Raw genomic sequence first — 12,478 nt, forward strand, 5'->3', positions numbered from 1 at the left:
TTAATTCTCTTCTCTATATTAACATTCTATATCTTTTTCTGCTGTTTTGCTAGTTCTTTTCCTAAATCGATGCAAATGTACTAAGAAATGATGATCATACATCTATGTGATGATACTAAGAATTACTGAGTGCATGTGTAGAATGGAATGATTTCTAAATGTTGTGTTAATTTCTTTTCTTTTTTTTGATTAATAAAAAAAATTAAAAAAAAAATAGGGTTCAACAAATGAGTATGACAGCTGAATCACAATACTGGTGTTTCTTCTAGCCCCCAGTGTTCTGGAGCAGCTAGCATGAAAAATCGACAAAGTGGAATGGTAACCTGTAAAGATATCCAAAATCTGTTCTCTAACTATCGGTTGAAAGGAACTTGGAAAATTGCATTTCTTTAATTCCTTTGTATATATATATTTCACAATAAAAGATGTCTTTTTTTCCTAAAAAAAAAAAAACAAAAAACCACAACGAGATACCCACTAGAATGGTTACTGTTAAGAAATGCAAAATAAAAAGTGCTGGAGAGGATGTGCAGAAATAGAACACTCGCTCATTGTCGGTGGGAATGTGAAATCATGCAGCTGCTGAGGACAATAGTTTGGTGGTTCCTCAAAGTTAAGTAGAGATTAGCATATGACCAGGCAATTCCACTACTGGGAATATACTCAAAAGAACTGAGAGCAGGACTCATAAACATATTTACACACTAATGTTCATAGTAGCATTGTTCTACTTGAAATCTAATCACCCTTTCAACTTTTTCAACAGTGCCCAATGAGGTAATGCTGACTTCTCTAACTCTGAATCTTAGTATCACAAAGATACCTGAAGTTTCAGGGAGCAACCAGGTTATATACAAATACCTCAGTACCTCAGGATTTAGAAATAACACTTACTCTTCCCGAATATAGGTGACTGTTGTAAGAGCTCACAAGCTAGTGCCCCTTGCAGTAGGCCCTAATCTGATAACCCCTGCTCTTAACTTAAATTTTCTGAGTTTGTGTATTACAGTTAATACATATGAGCGAGGCATAATATCTGTCTTTTTGTTTCTGACATTTCATTCAACATTCTTGGCCTCAAGAATGTTCATTCACCCAGCTGTATGCCTCACAACTTCATCTCTACTTGCAGCAGCTCAGTAGTCCATTGTATGTAAACGCCACAGTTCCCACCTCCATTCCTCAGTCCTGGTATCCTTAGGCCACCTCGATCCACTGCAAATCATGAACACTGCCACCACAAACTCCAGTGTGCAAATGTCCATTCTCGTTCCCACTCTCAGGTCCTCCAAGAACATACTTAGTAATAGGGTTGCAGTATTATTTGGCAACCCCACCCCTAGCCTCCTGTGGTACCACATTGCCCTCCAGAGGAGCTGTGCCTCTCACTTCCCTACCAACAGTGAATAGCTACATATCTTTGTCCACACTTTCTCTAGTACTTGTTTCTCTTTGTTCATTTTTTTTTAGTTTAAAACAAACTCCTTACATTTAATAAAGCTTTATACTACCAAAATCACAGTACAAACATCACGGCATATGCCCACACAACAGAATTTCATGTGCAAAATATTCCTGGGGTAGCCTCCACCAGGCCCATGCCAAAACAGCCCTTACCCCCCAGGCCTGTGGTCTGAGTAGGGGTCCTCCCGCTGTGTGGCCCACTCCTCGCAGTCTTCCTATGCGTGCCCGTGCTCCTGGGTGTTGCTCAGTGACAGGGAGGCTCCTGTTCCACCAGCTGGGGCCCCAGCCAGCTTGCACCGCCACCGTCGTTTTGCAGCACCACAGTTACAGCGATGCCCATGAAGGGTGCCTGCACCTCGGCCTTACCTTGGGTGTAGACCTTCCACCCTAACACCCTTGTACTGTCAGGCCTCTTAGGGTACTGCTTCAGCTGGTGGCCCCCACCCCCCATGGTGCCTCTGGAGTGTAGGAGGCGGGTCAGAGTGTGCAGAGAACTGCGACCCACCTCGGGTTCCATGGTGCCGAAGCCTCGGAAGGGGCTCTTCTTGCCCCAGCCACCAGAGCGCACCACCTTCCGGGTGAAGGAGCCGCTGCAGTTGACGAGGTTCTGCATGGCTGAGGCCTTGCCGGGCCACCTGGCACACGGTGCTGCCCCACTGGGCGGTGCTCCCTCAGGGTCCAAGGGGGCTTTCTTCGGGTGGCGGACTTGCAGGCCCTGGGCTAGGCCTCGGGTTTCAGCAGTTCCTTGGTGGGGAGGGAGGACCAGGTGCCCAGAGCGGTGCGGGCCGACAGGCCGGAGTTGGCAGTAGCCGTTTCTTCAAAGAGCGGATCACCGAGTTCTTGCGCAGGACCTCGGACCACTCTGCGGGCATCCACGGAGCCTCAGGCCATCATTGCAGGACGCTGGACCTGGCCACTCGCGCTCTGGGACCGGGCGTCGAACACCTGCGATGCGCTCTGGATGGGCCCCGGGTGCTTGTCGAAAGCCTCCCAGGAAGGCCCGAAGTTGGTCGCCTCCAGGCGGTGCCCGCCGCCAGCTCACGCGCGCGGGAAACATGGCTGGAGACACCTTGGTGCCCGGTTGAGGGCAAAGAAGGCCCCCGCGGCCGTGCTGGGGACGGGTGCTGGTGACCCTCACCCGAGGGAGCGGTGACGGGTGGGTGCATGGCCTGGGCGAGCAGGCAGACGCCGCGGGCCTGGCCTTCTCATCCTGGCGGGTGGCCTCCTTATCACCCAGATGCAGCTCCGCCCCGCCACGGGGAGCCCGGACTGCGAAGGCGCCATTGCGCTTTGTTTTTTTTTTTTAAACTAGTACCAGCTACTTTATTTTTTTCTGTGCAAAACGATAAATTTTTGTTTGTTCACAGTTAAACACAAGCAACTGCCTTAACATTTTAGAACATTCTAAGACGGACAGCAAACCCTTTCGATTCCAATTCCCACACTACTCCAAGTAGAACTCTGGTTCGACTTCACAGGTGCCCCACCCATGTTACTGCCTTGGTCTGCCCCATTCCTGGGCCCTCCCTCCCTGGTCCATGCACTACACAGCCTCCCTGTCCTCATCTACCCTGTTGCCCTGTTGCCTGGGCCTATATGTCCTATGTGTCCACCTGGACACAACCTCAAGGACACCACGTGTCCTCCTGGACACAGTCTCTAGGACACACGTCTTCCTGCACCCAGTCTATAGGACATATGTTCTCCTGCAGAGTCCCCAGGAAGTACACCCTCAAGGACACAGTCTCTACAATACACCTTGTGCCTGAACACAGGGCAAGAACACATATACAACTGGAGACGGACTCTAGGACACATGCCATCCTGAACAGTTTCTAGGACATATGTGCTGCCTGGACATAGTCCTTAAGTCTCACGTCCTCCTGGAAATAATCTCTAGGCCACAAGTCAGGCCTTGACACAGTCTCCTGGACACATGTCCTAACTAGATACATTATCTAGGACACACATCTTGCCTGGACAGGCTCTAGGACACAAAGCTCTTGGACACATGGCCTGCCTGGAGAGATTCTAGGATATGTGCCATTCTGGAAACAGCATCTAATGTCCTGCCTGAACACAATCCCTAGGATACGTGCCCTGCCTAAACACAGTCTCTAGGACACACGTCCTGCCTTGACACAGTCTTTAGGACCCACGTCTTCCTGATCACAGTCTCGAGGACACACAATCTTCTGGACACAATCTCTTGGACATGTGTCCTGCCTAGATGCTGACTCTAGGTCAAACATCCTGCCTGGACATAGTTTCTAGGACAGATATCCTCCTGGATACAGTCTCTAAGACATACATCATCCTAAACATCGTCGCTAGGACATACGCCCTCTGGACAGTCCCTAGGACACACATCCTACCTGGACACAGTCTCTAGGATACCTGCCCTCCAGGATATAGACTGTAGGACATGTGTCCACCCTGGACATAATCTCTAGGACATCTGACCTCCTGGACAATCCCTAGGACACATGTCCTGACTGGATATAATCTTTAGGACATATGACCTGCCTGGACACAGGCTCTAGAACACATTTCCTGCCTCAAAAGTCTCAAGGATACACCACCACCTGGACTCACTCTCTAGGACACACACACACTGCTGGACAGATCTCTAGGAAATATGCCATTCAAGACATAGTCTCAAGGACACACATATCCTATAGGACCCACTCTTTAGGACACATGTTCACCTACAGTCTCCAAGAAAAATATACTCTCAGGGACACAGGCTCTATGATCTACGTCTTGCCTGCACACAGCTCTAGGACACATATATACTACTTGGACACAGTCATTGGGACACATGCCATCCTGGACAGTTTTTAGGAAACAAGTCCAGCTTGAACACATTCTCTAGGATACAGGTTTGGCCTGGATACAATCTCTAGGACACATGCCCTTATGGACTCACTTTCTTGGACACATATCTACCCAGACACAGGCTCTAGGATACATGTCCTCCTGGACCCACTCTCTAGGACACACATACTCCTGGACACAGTCTATAGGAAATGTACCCTCAAGGACAGTCTCTACTATAAACATCCTGACTGGACACAGCTCTAGGAATCCTATCTTCACTGGACACAGACTCTAGGACACACACCCTCCTGGACACACACTCTAGGGCATATGCCCTCCTGGACACAGTCTCTAGGACACACATTCTGCCTGGACACATCTTTAGGACATACGCCCTGCCTAGACAGTCTCTAGTTTCATGTCATCCTCGTAACAGGCTCTAGACCACACGTCCTGCCTGGACACACGTCCTGACTAGAAACATTCTCTAGGACACATGACCTGCCTGGACTGTCTCTAGGACACAGGACTCCTGGATGTAGTCTCTAGGACAACTGTCTGGCCTGTACACAGTCTCGAGGATACATGCCCTGCCTGGACAGATTCTAGGACATGTGCCATCCTGGAAATAGTCTCTAGGGTCCTGCCTGCACACGATGTCTTGGAGACAGATTCTGTCTAAATACAGTCCCTAGGACACATGTCTTCTTGGTCAGTCTCTGTGCTCATTTGAAAGGAAGTATGCCCCCTAGAAAAGCCATATTTTAATCAAAATCCCATTCCATAAAGGTAGAATAATCCCTATTCAATACTGTATGTTTGAAACTGTAATCAGATCACCTCCCTGGTTGATGTGATTTAGTAAACAGTGGTTGTTAAACTGGATTAGATGACATCATTTGGGTGGGTCGTGAGAAGTTTCTGGAGTCCTACAAAAGAGGAAACACTTTGGAGAATGGGAGATTCAGAGAGAGCAGAGAATCCTGTAGCACCACGAAGCAGAGAGTCCACCAGTCAGAGACCTTTGGAGATGAAGAAGGAAAACGCCTCCTGGGGAGCTTCATGACACCGGAAGCCAGGAGAGAAAGCTAGCATATAACGCCGTGTTCACCACGTGCCCTTCCAGCCAAGAGAGAAGCCCTGACTGTGTTCGCCATGTGCCTTCTCACTTGAAAGAGAAACCCTGAACTTCATTGGCCTTCTTGAACCAACATATCTCTCCCTGCATGGATGCCTTTGACTGAACATTTCTATAGACTTGTTTTAATTGGGACAATTTCTCGGCCTTAGAACTGTAAACTAGCAACTCATTAAATTAAATTCCCCTTTTTAAAAACGATTCCGTTTCTGGTATATTGCATTCCGGCAGCTAGCAAACTAGAACAGTCTCCAAGACACAGTCTCCTGGACCTGCATCCTGCCTAAACACAGAGGACATATATCATCCTGGACACCATCTCTAGGATACATGCCCTCCTGGACAGTCCCTAGGACATATGTCCTGCCTGGACATTATAACACACTACCTGTCTTGACACAAACTCTAGGGTACCTCCCCTCTGGGATATAGATTATAGGACAAGTGTCCTCCCTGGACATAATCTCTTGGACACATTTCCTGACTGAACATTATCTTTAGAACGCACATCCTGCCTGGATACAGGCTCTAGGAAAAGTGTCCTCCCTCATCGGTCTCTAGGACACACCACCTCCTGGACCCACTCTCTAGGACACTCATGAGCCTGGACAGAGTCTCAAGGAAATATGCCCTCCAAAATACAGTCTTGTATCTTGGACACATGTCCTACTGGACCCATTCTTTAGGACACATGTTCTCCTATAGGGTCTCCAGGGAATACACCCTCAAGGACATAGTCTCTAGGATATATGTCCTGGCTGGACACAGCTCTAGGACACACACCCTAATTGGACACAGTCACTACGACACACACCTTCCTGGCACTGTCTTTAGGAAACAAGTCCAGCCTGGACACATTCTCTGGGACACAGGTCTAGCCTTGATACAATCTCTAGGACACATGCCCCGTGGACTCAGTTTCTTTTGTACACACATCCATCTAGACAGACTCTAGGACACATGTCTTCCTGGACCCACTCTTTAGAAGACACATGCTCCTGGACAGTTTCTAGGAAACATGCCATCAAGGACACTTTCTCTAGTATATAAGTCCTGCCTGGACACAGTGCTAGGATACATATCCTCAGTTGTCACAGACTCTAGGTCACACACCCTCCTAGGCACAGATTCTAGGACACATGTCATTCTGGACACAGTCTCTGGGACACATATGCTGCCTGGACACAGTCTCCAGGACACACATCCTGCCTCAATACAGGCTCTGGGTCACATGGTCTGCCTATCACAGTGCTACAACACATATCCTCCCTGGACACAGACTCTAGTACACATGCCCTCCTGGGCACAGTTCCTAGGACACACATCCTGCCTGGGCACAGTTCCTAGGACACACATCCTGCCTGGACACAGTCTCTAGGACACACGTCCTGCAGGATAGAGTCTCTAGAACACAAGTCTTCCTGGTACAGGCTCTAGGACACATGACTTACTGGAAACTATCTCTAGGGACACACATCCTGCCTGGATACACGCTCTAGGAAACACATCCTGCCTGGACACAATCTCTAGGACACAGAACCTTCTGGACACAGTCTCTAGGATATATGTCCTCGTGGACACAGTATCTAGGACATATTTCCTGCCTGGACACTGTCTCTAGGAACACGTCCTCCTGGACACAGCCTCTCGGACAAATGTCCTCCTGGACACAGTCTCTAGGACACACGTCCTCCTGGACCCACACTCTAAGACACACATGCTCCTGCAGAGTCTCCAGGAAATACACTCTTAAGGACAAAGCCTCTAGGATATACATCCTGCCTGGACACAGCCTCTAGGTCACATTTTGAACTGGACACACACCCTCCTGGCCCCATACTTCAGAAGAATGCCTTTCTGGACACAGTTCCTAGGAAACAGGCCCTCCAGGACACCATCTCTAGGGTAAATATGCTCTCAGGACTCAGCTCTAGGATACATATCCTCCTCCCTGAACACACACTCTAGGACACAATTCCTCCTGGACACAGTCTCTCGTAATTTTTCCTGGACATGGTCTTTAGGACAAAGGGCCTGCTAGACAGAGAGTCTCTAGGACACATGTTCTGCCTGGATGCAGTCTCTAGGTCACAAGACCAGCTGGACACAGAACCAGGACACATGTCCTCCTGGACTCACTCTCTAGGACACACCTTCTCCTGGCAACACTCTCTAGGACACATGTCCTGCCTGGACACAGACTCTAGGACATCTGTCATACCTGGGCACAGTCCATAGGACACTTGTCCTATCTGGACACAGACTCTGGGACACACACCCTCCTGGATACAGTATCTGGGTCACATGTCCTCCTGGACATAGTCTCTAGGAAATACACACTCTAGGACACATCCTTTTAATGTCCCCAGCCACCCCCATTGAAGTATAATTATTATCCCTACTGAAAAGATGAGGAAATCAAGGCACAGAGAGGTTCGGTACCTTGCTAAGGCCACAGAGCTTGCAAACAAAGCCTGGAATCCCAGTCACACACTGAAAGGGTGATGCCAGCACCCTTTCTCCCATCAGTCACATGCCTTTTCCCGAGGCACGTGCATATGAACAAGGCCAATGCTTTTGATGTTCTTATCAGTTTCACTTCTATGAATTTCATGCTTCCAAAGAGATGAGACAACTATGCCTCAAAAACGTGGTAATTCGTATTTAAACCTCTGAGTTTCTCCTAAACTAAGTATAAGGAAATACAAGTTTTTACAACACAAAATGCACAACTTATTCACCCTATTGCAGATTCCAGCCTACAGGTAAAATAGAGACACAAAGAGCTCCAAATGCTGACCCAGAACTTCATGTGAATAGGTATTTCACGCGACAGTAAGGTTACCACATTCAGAGGAGAGAGCTCCTAGCTGTAACTGACTATTTCATGGTGGGGTGCTGGGCATAGTGAAAAAATGATCACAGAAATACTCTGGCTATACAATTCCTCAAGTAATTACTTTTATCCTTCACTACAAACATCTGCTTCCTATTGTGGACAATCACTGGGGCAGCTCCAGTTAATTATATTCTTTTATGAAATGTAGCAGCACCTGTGAGCTGCCCCCACAGCCCTAAGGCACACCACACCGTATTCTCAGACCTTGCACTCCCAACTTCAATGTTACCCTCCAAGTCTGGCAACCCATCTTCCCTGGCCACCCTGGAAGGCAGCTGCAGATTGAGACTGTGCCTTCTCACTGCTCACTTGCAAACAGCTCCCTTCCCATAGGGCTCGAAGCACAGCGCGGGGGGGGGGGGGGGGGGGGGGGGGGGGGGAGTGAACCCAAACCCTGCCTGAGTGTGCACATCTCCCAGCACTTCAGCCCCAAACACAAGGTCGAGTCTTTGGTTTCTGAGGCCAGCTTTGCTTCTTCAGCCTCAGCAGAAGTGCTGAACACGACAGAGCCATTGGAATGGACTCCCTAATACACTGGTTGCTACCAGTAAAGAGACAGTGGGAGAAATGCACCTGCTTCTTCCTTCCCCAGCAGGCAAATACACTTTAGTTCCTCAGTGACAAGGAAATAGGGAGCCATGGATTTGAGGGCCAACCTACCTGAAGATGTCTTCAGCCTACTCTGGTTCAACTTAGACCAGACTCGGTCCTTGCAAGACTTTGTTCCTCAGATCTCCTAAGGTGAGACTGGCCCATTTCCAAGCAAATCAGGGTGTAGCCACCAAAATGTTCTACAAACAAAGGGCTGTGTTTTTACTAAATCCATTTATAAGCCAAAGATATCTCATTAAAACCTCTGCCAGGGCAGACCACAGTGGCTCAGCAGGCTGGGTTCGATTCCTGGTGCCTTGCCCATGCGGCAAAAAAAAAAAAAAAATCCCTCTGCCAACAGGACTGTGGAGATTGAAAACCCCAGGACAGCCCTTCCAGTGTCTCTCCTTTTTATTTTCAAATCGGAGGTCCAATTATTTCCTTATTGGCTGAGCCAAGGGATAATTTGAGTGACAGAAACCTTGGTCTCAAAGAAAAACAGACTGACCACTGTACTCCACCCACCCACATTTATGCCTCTTTGTTGTCTCCTTCTCAGCATGAAGCTCTGTGTCCCTGCAGAAACAAAGCTTTTGGTGACTTTTCATCCCTGCACTTCCCCCATTCTAGCCCCACCACCTTCCAACATGGCCACACAACCAAACCCCTAGGTAAGGCATGGGTCACTTCATTTCAAGTTGATTACTCAGCCAGCTAACAAGATAAGCCAATAAATACATATGTCTTAGTTTCAAATCCTCACTGTGGGTGCTCTTACCTAGGAGGCGATCCAGGCTAGCCTGAGGGGAGCCCATGATTTCATCTGCCTGTGCCATACTATCCCAATTTCACAGAAGGGGAACAGAGGCCCTGGAGGTTCATCACGGTGTAGCCCCAGGTCACTCTACACAAACACCAAGGAACAGAGGTTTGAACTTACTTGGCGCCTTTTGTCCACATCCTCTCACTATGGCATCCCATTCCACAGGTACTGCAGGGAAAGAAGACTCAGCAAGTTGCCCGGAGCACATCAGGAGAGAAATATCCTTAGCAGTGCTGGCCTTGTCTGCCTGTGCAAACCCGGTTTCCAGCACCTTCTGGGGTGCTATCTCATGAGAGCTTGTGGATGTCCAATGGGGTTGCCCAGTGTGCTGGTTTGAAATGATGTATGTACCCTAGAAAACCCATGTTTTAATCCTAATCCCATTTTGTAAAATCAGCCATTTCTTTTAATCCCTATTCAGCACTGTATGTTTGAAACTTTAATTAGATCATCTCCCTGGAAATGTCACTCAGTCAGGAGTGGTGGTTACTCTGGATTAAGTAGAGATGTGTCTCCACCCATTCCAGGTGGACCCTGATAGGCTAATGGAATCCTATAAAAGGGAAAACATTTTGGAGAAAGCGGGTGATTCAGAGAGAGCAGAGCAGAGCAGAACAACATAGCCATGAGAAGCAGAGTCCATCAGCCAGCAACCTTTGGAGATGAAGAAGGAAAACGCGGGAGGCTTCATGAAACAGGAAGCCAGGAAAAGAAGCTTACAGATGACACTGTGTTCACCATGTGCCTTTCCAGATGAGATAGAAACCCTGACTGTGTTCACTATGTGCCCTTCCACATAAGAGAGGAACCCTGACCCTGTTTGCCATGTGCCTTTTTTGTAGAGAAACCCTGAACGTCATCAGCCTTCTTGAACCAAGGTATCTTTCCCTGCATGCCTTAGATGGGACATTTCTATAGACTCGGTTTAATTGGGACACTTTCTTGGTCTTAGAACTGTAAACTTGCAACTTATTAAATTCAACCTTTCTTAAAGCCACTCCGTTTCTGGTATATTGCACTCCAGCAGCTAGCAAACTAGAACACCCAGTAACCCTGAATGGGGTTTGCTTATATGGGCTGGAATGGGGGAAGGGTGGTGGGGTTGGAAGAGTAGGAAGCCAAGTGGTACTACCACCCCACACATCCATTCTTACCTACTCTAATGAAGAATATCTATTGAGAATCTCATGACTGAAATGTTCTGGATTCATCAAAGGGGAGTATCATGAAGCACTTTTCTAAATCTATGACTTACTAAGCATAAGCCAGGAACAGAAAAAAAGTATTTATAAACACAATTATATACAAACGGAAATGTTAATAAGCATACCAGCTGCCCCAAATTTTAAGGCCTTTTTCTGTGGCTTCTAGAAAAAAACTTTTAAAAATACATTAAAGTAATTCCAACATGACTTTTATCACTTTTCTAAGCTCTGCTTTAGCAGAGTCTCTGTAGCAGACGCAGTATGCAGGCTTAAAAGTCAGAAAAGAGAAGGAAGAACTCACAGTTTCTTGGCCATTTCTCTTTACCCCAGGACTGGAGTGCAGATTTAGCAGGACCAAATGGCTAAGGGAAAAAGGTCTCTTGCTGAATTTTCACAGGTCGGTGCTGAAAGGCCTTTTGGTTAGAAACGCCCCTCTCTCTTCTGTTACTATATACCACTGTCAAATGCTGACAATTCACATGTTCACACCTGAGAAAAGACTCTTCCTGTAAAAATAACATTATGAATACTAAACGAAATAAAACATTAACAAAAATGCCACTTAGCTTTCCACTATTGGGTGCTCTGTCCCCACCCTTTCCCCAGGCACACACACAATTTCCTTAAAGCAGGCTGAAGATAAAGGGTTAAGGCAGGTTAAATAGTCATTCTACAATTATAGCAAAAAAAAAAAATTGCACAATACCTTTTGCCGCAGCTCCTTCTGATTTCCGACGTCCTTTCCTGTCCTCTACCTCACGGTCCCGGGCCTCGGCCTTGCGGCCTGCGAGACACTGTGGACGACCCCTCGGCCAAAGCCCCGGGAAAGGCCAGAAGCCGAGAACCACGCGGCCCTGGGAAGATGGCGGAGACGCCACGGGGCCGGGCTGCAGCACGAAGAAGGCCCCGGTCGTTGCCCCGACAGCCCCCTTGCCTGGGAGCAGCAGCCGGTGCTGGCGGTCACCTGCCCAGCGGAGTACGGGTGGTGGTGCAGGCTTCCCTGAAGGAGGGAGCTGCCGCGGTTGACGGCGGCCCCTGAGGGAGGAAGCCGGGGCAGTTGCCCCGAGGGAGGGACCTACGCGGTTGATGGCGGTTCCCTGAGGGAGACAGCTGCAGCGGTTGATGTCGGCCCCTGAGGGAGGAAGCGGCGGTTGACGGCGGTCGGGAGGGAGGGAGGGAGGGAGGGAGGGAGCTGGGGCAGTTGATGGCCGCCCCTGAGGGAGGGAGGGACCTACGCGGTTAACGGCGGCCCCTGAGAGAGGGAGTGGTGGTGAGTGCTAGCAGCTCCTTGGCGGGTGGGAGCTGGCGCCCCCTGGTGGGTGGGAGGGCTACGGGCAGTGCAAGGCTGGGGCAGCAGGCCCTTGTTAGCCGCAGGCCCTCGTTAGCCGCAGCCCCTCTGCCGTCAGAGCAACATCAGCCCAGCATTCTGGTCCTGGCCGCTGCCTCCTTGATGCCCCAGCACAGCTCCACCCCCAGCATGAGGACCCTGGTTCAGGCGCAGGTGCCATTGTCTCTGCTCATTTTTGTTTTAAGTAGAT

General features: G+C 48.9%; 1 long non-coding RNA gene across 5 annotated transcripts; it reads right to left on the reverse strand.

Moving 5' to 3' along the window:
* Nucleotides 1-1,873: 1,873 nt before the first annotated feature.
* On the reverse strand, nt 1,874-11,995 carry LOC143669239 (uncharacterized). 5 transcript variants are annotated; one of them, XR_013168794.1, is made up of 4 exons: nt 11,647-11,995; nt 9,691-11,446; nt 8,982-9,112; nt 1,874-2,797 (listed from the first exon to the last, which is right to left on the reverse strand). It is a non-coding gene; the product is annotated as an uncharacterized LOC143669239 (long non-coding RNA). The 5 variants fall into 5 exon arrangements; XR_013168793.1 differs by lacking the exon at nt 1,874-2,797 and having other exon boundaries at nt 9,691-10,989; nt 11,242-11,446; XR_013168796.1 differs by lacking the exon at nt 1,874-2,797 and having other exon boundaries at nt 9,853-11,446.
* Nucleotides 11,996-12,478: the final 483 nt, after the last annotated feature.

Source organism: Tamandua tetradactyla, chromosome 25, assembly GCF_023851605.1.
Source record: "Tamandua tetradactyla isolate mTamTet1 chromosome 25, mTamTet1.pri, whole genome shotgun sequence".
NCBI lineage: Eukaryota > Metazoa > Chordata > Mammalia > Pilosa > Myrmecophagidae > Tamandua > Tamandua tetradactyla.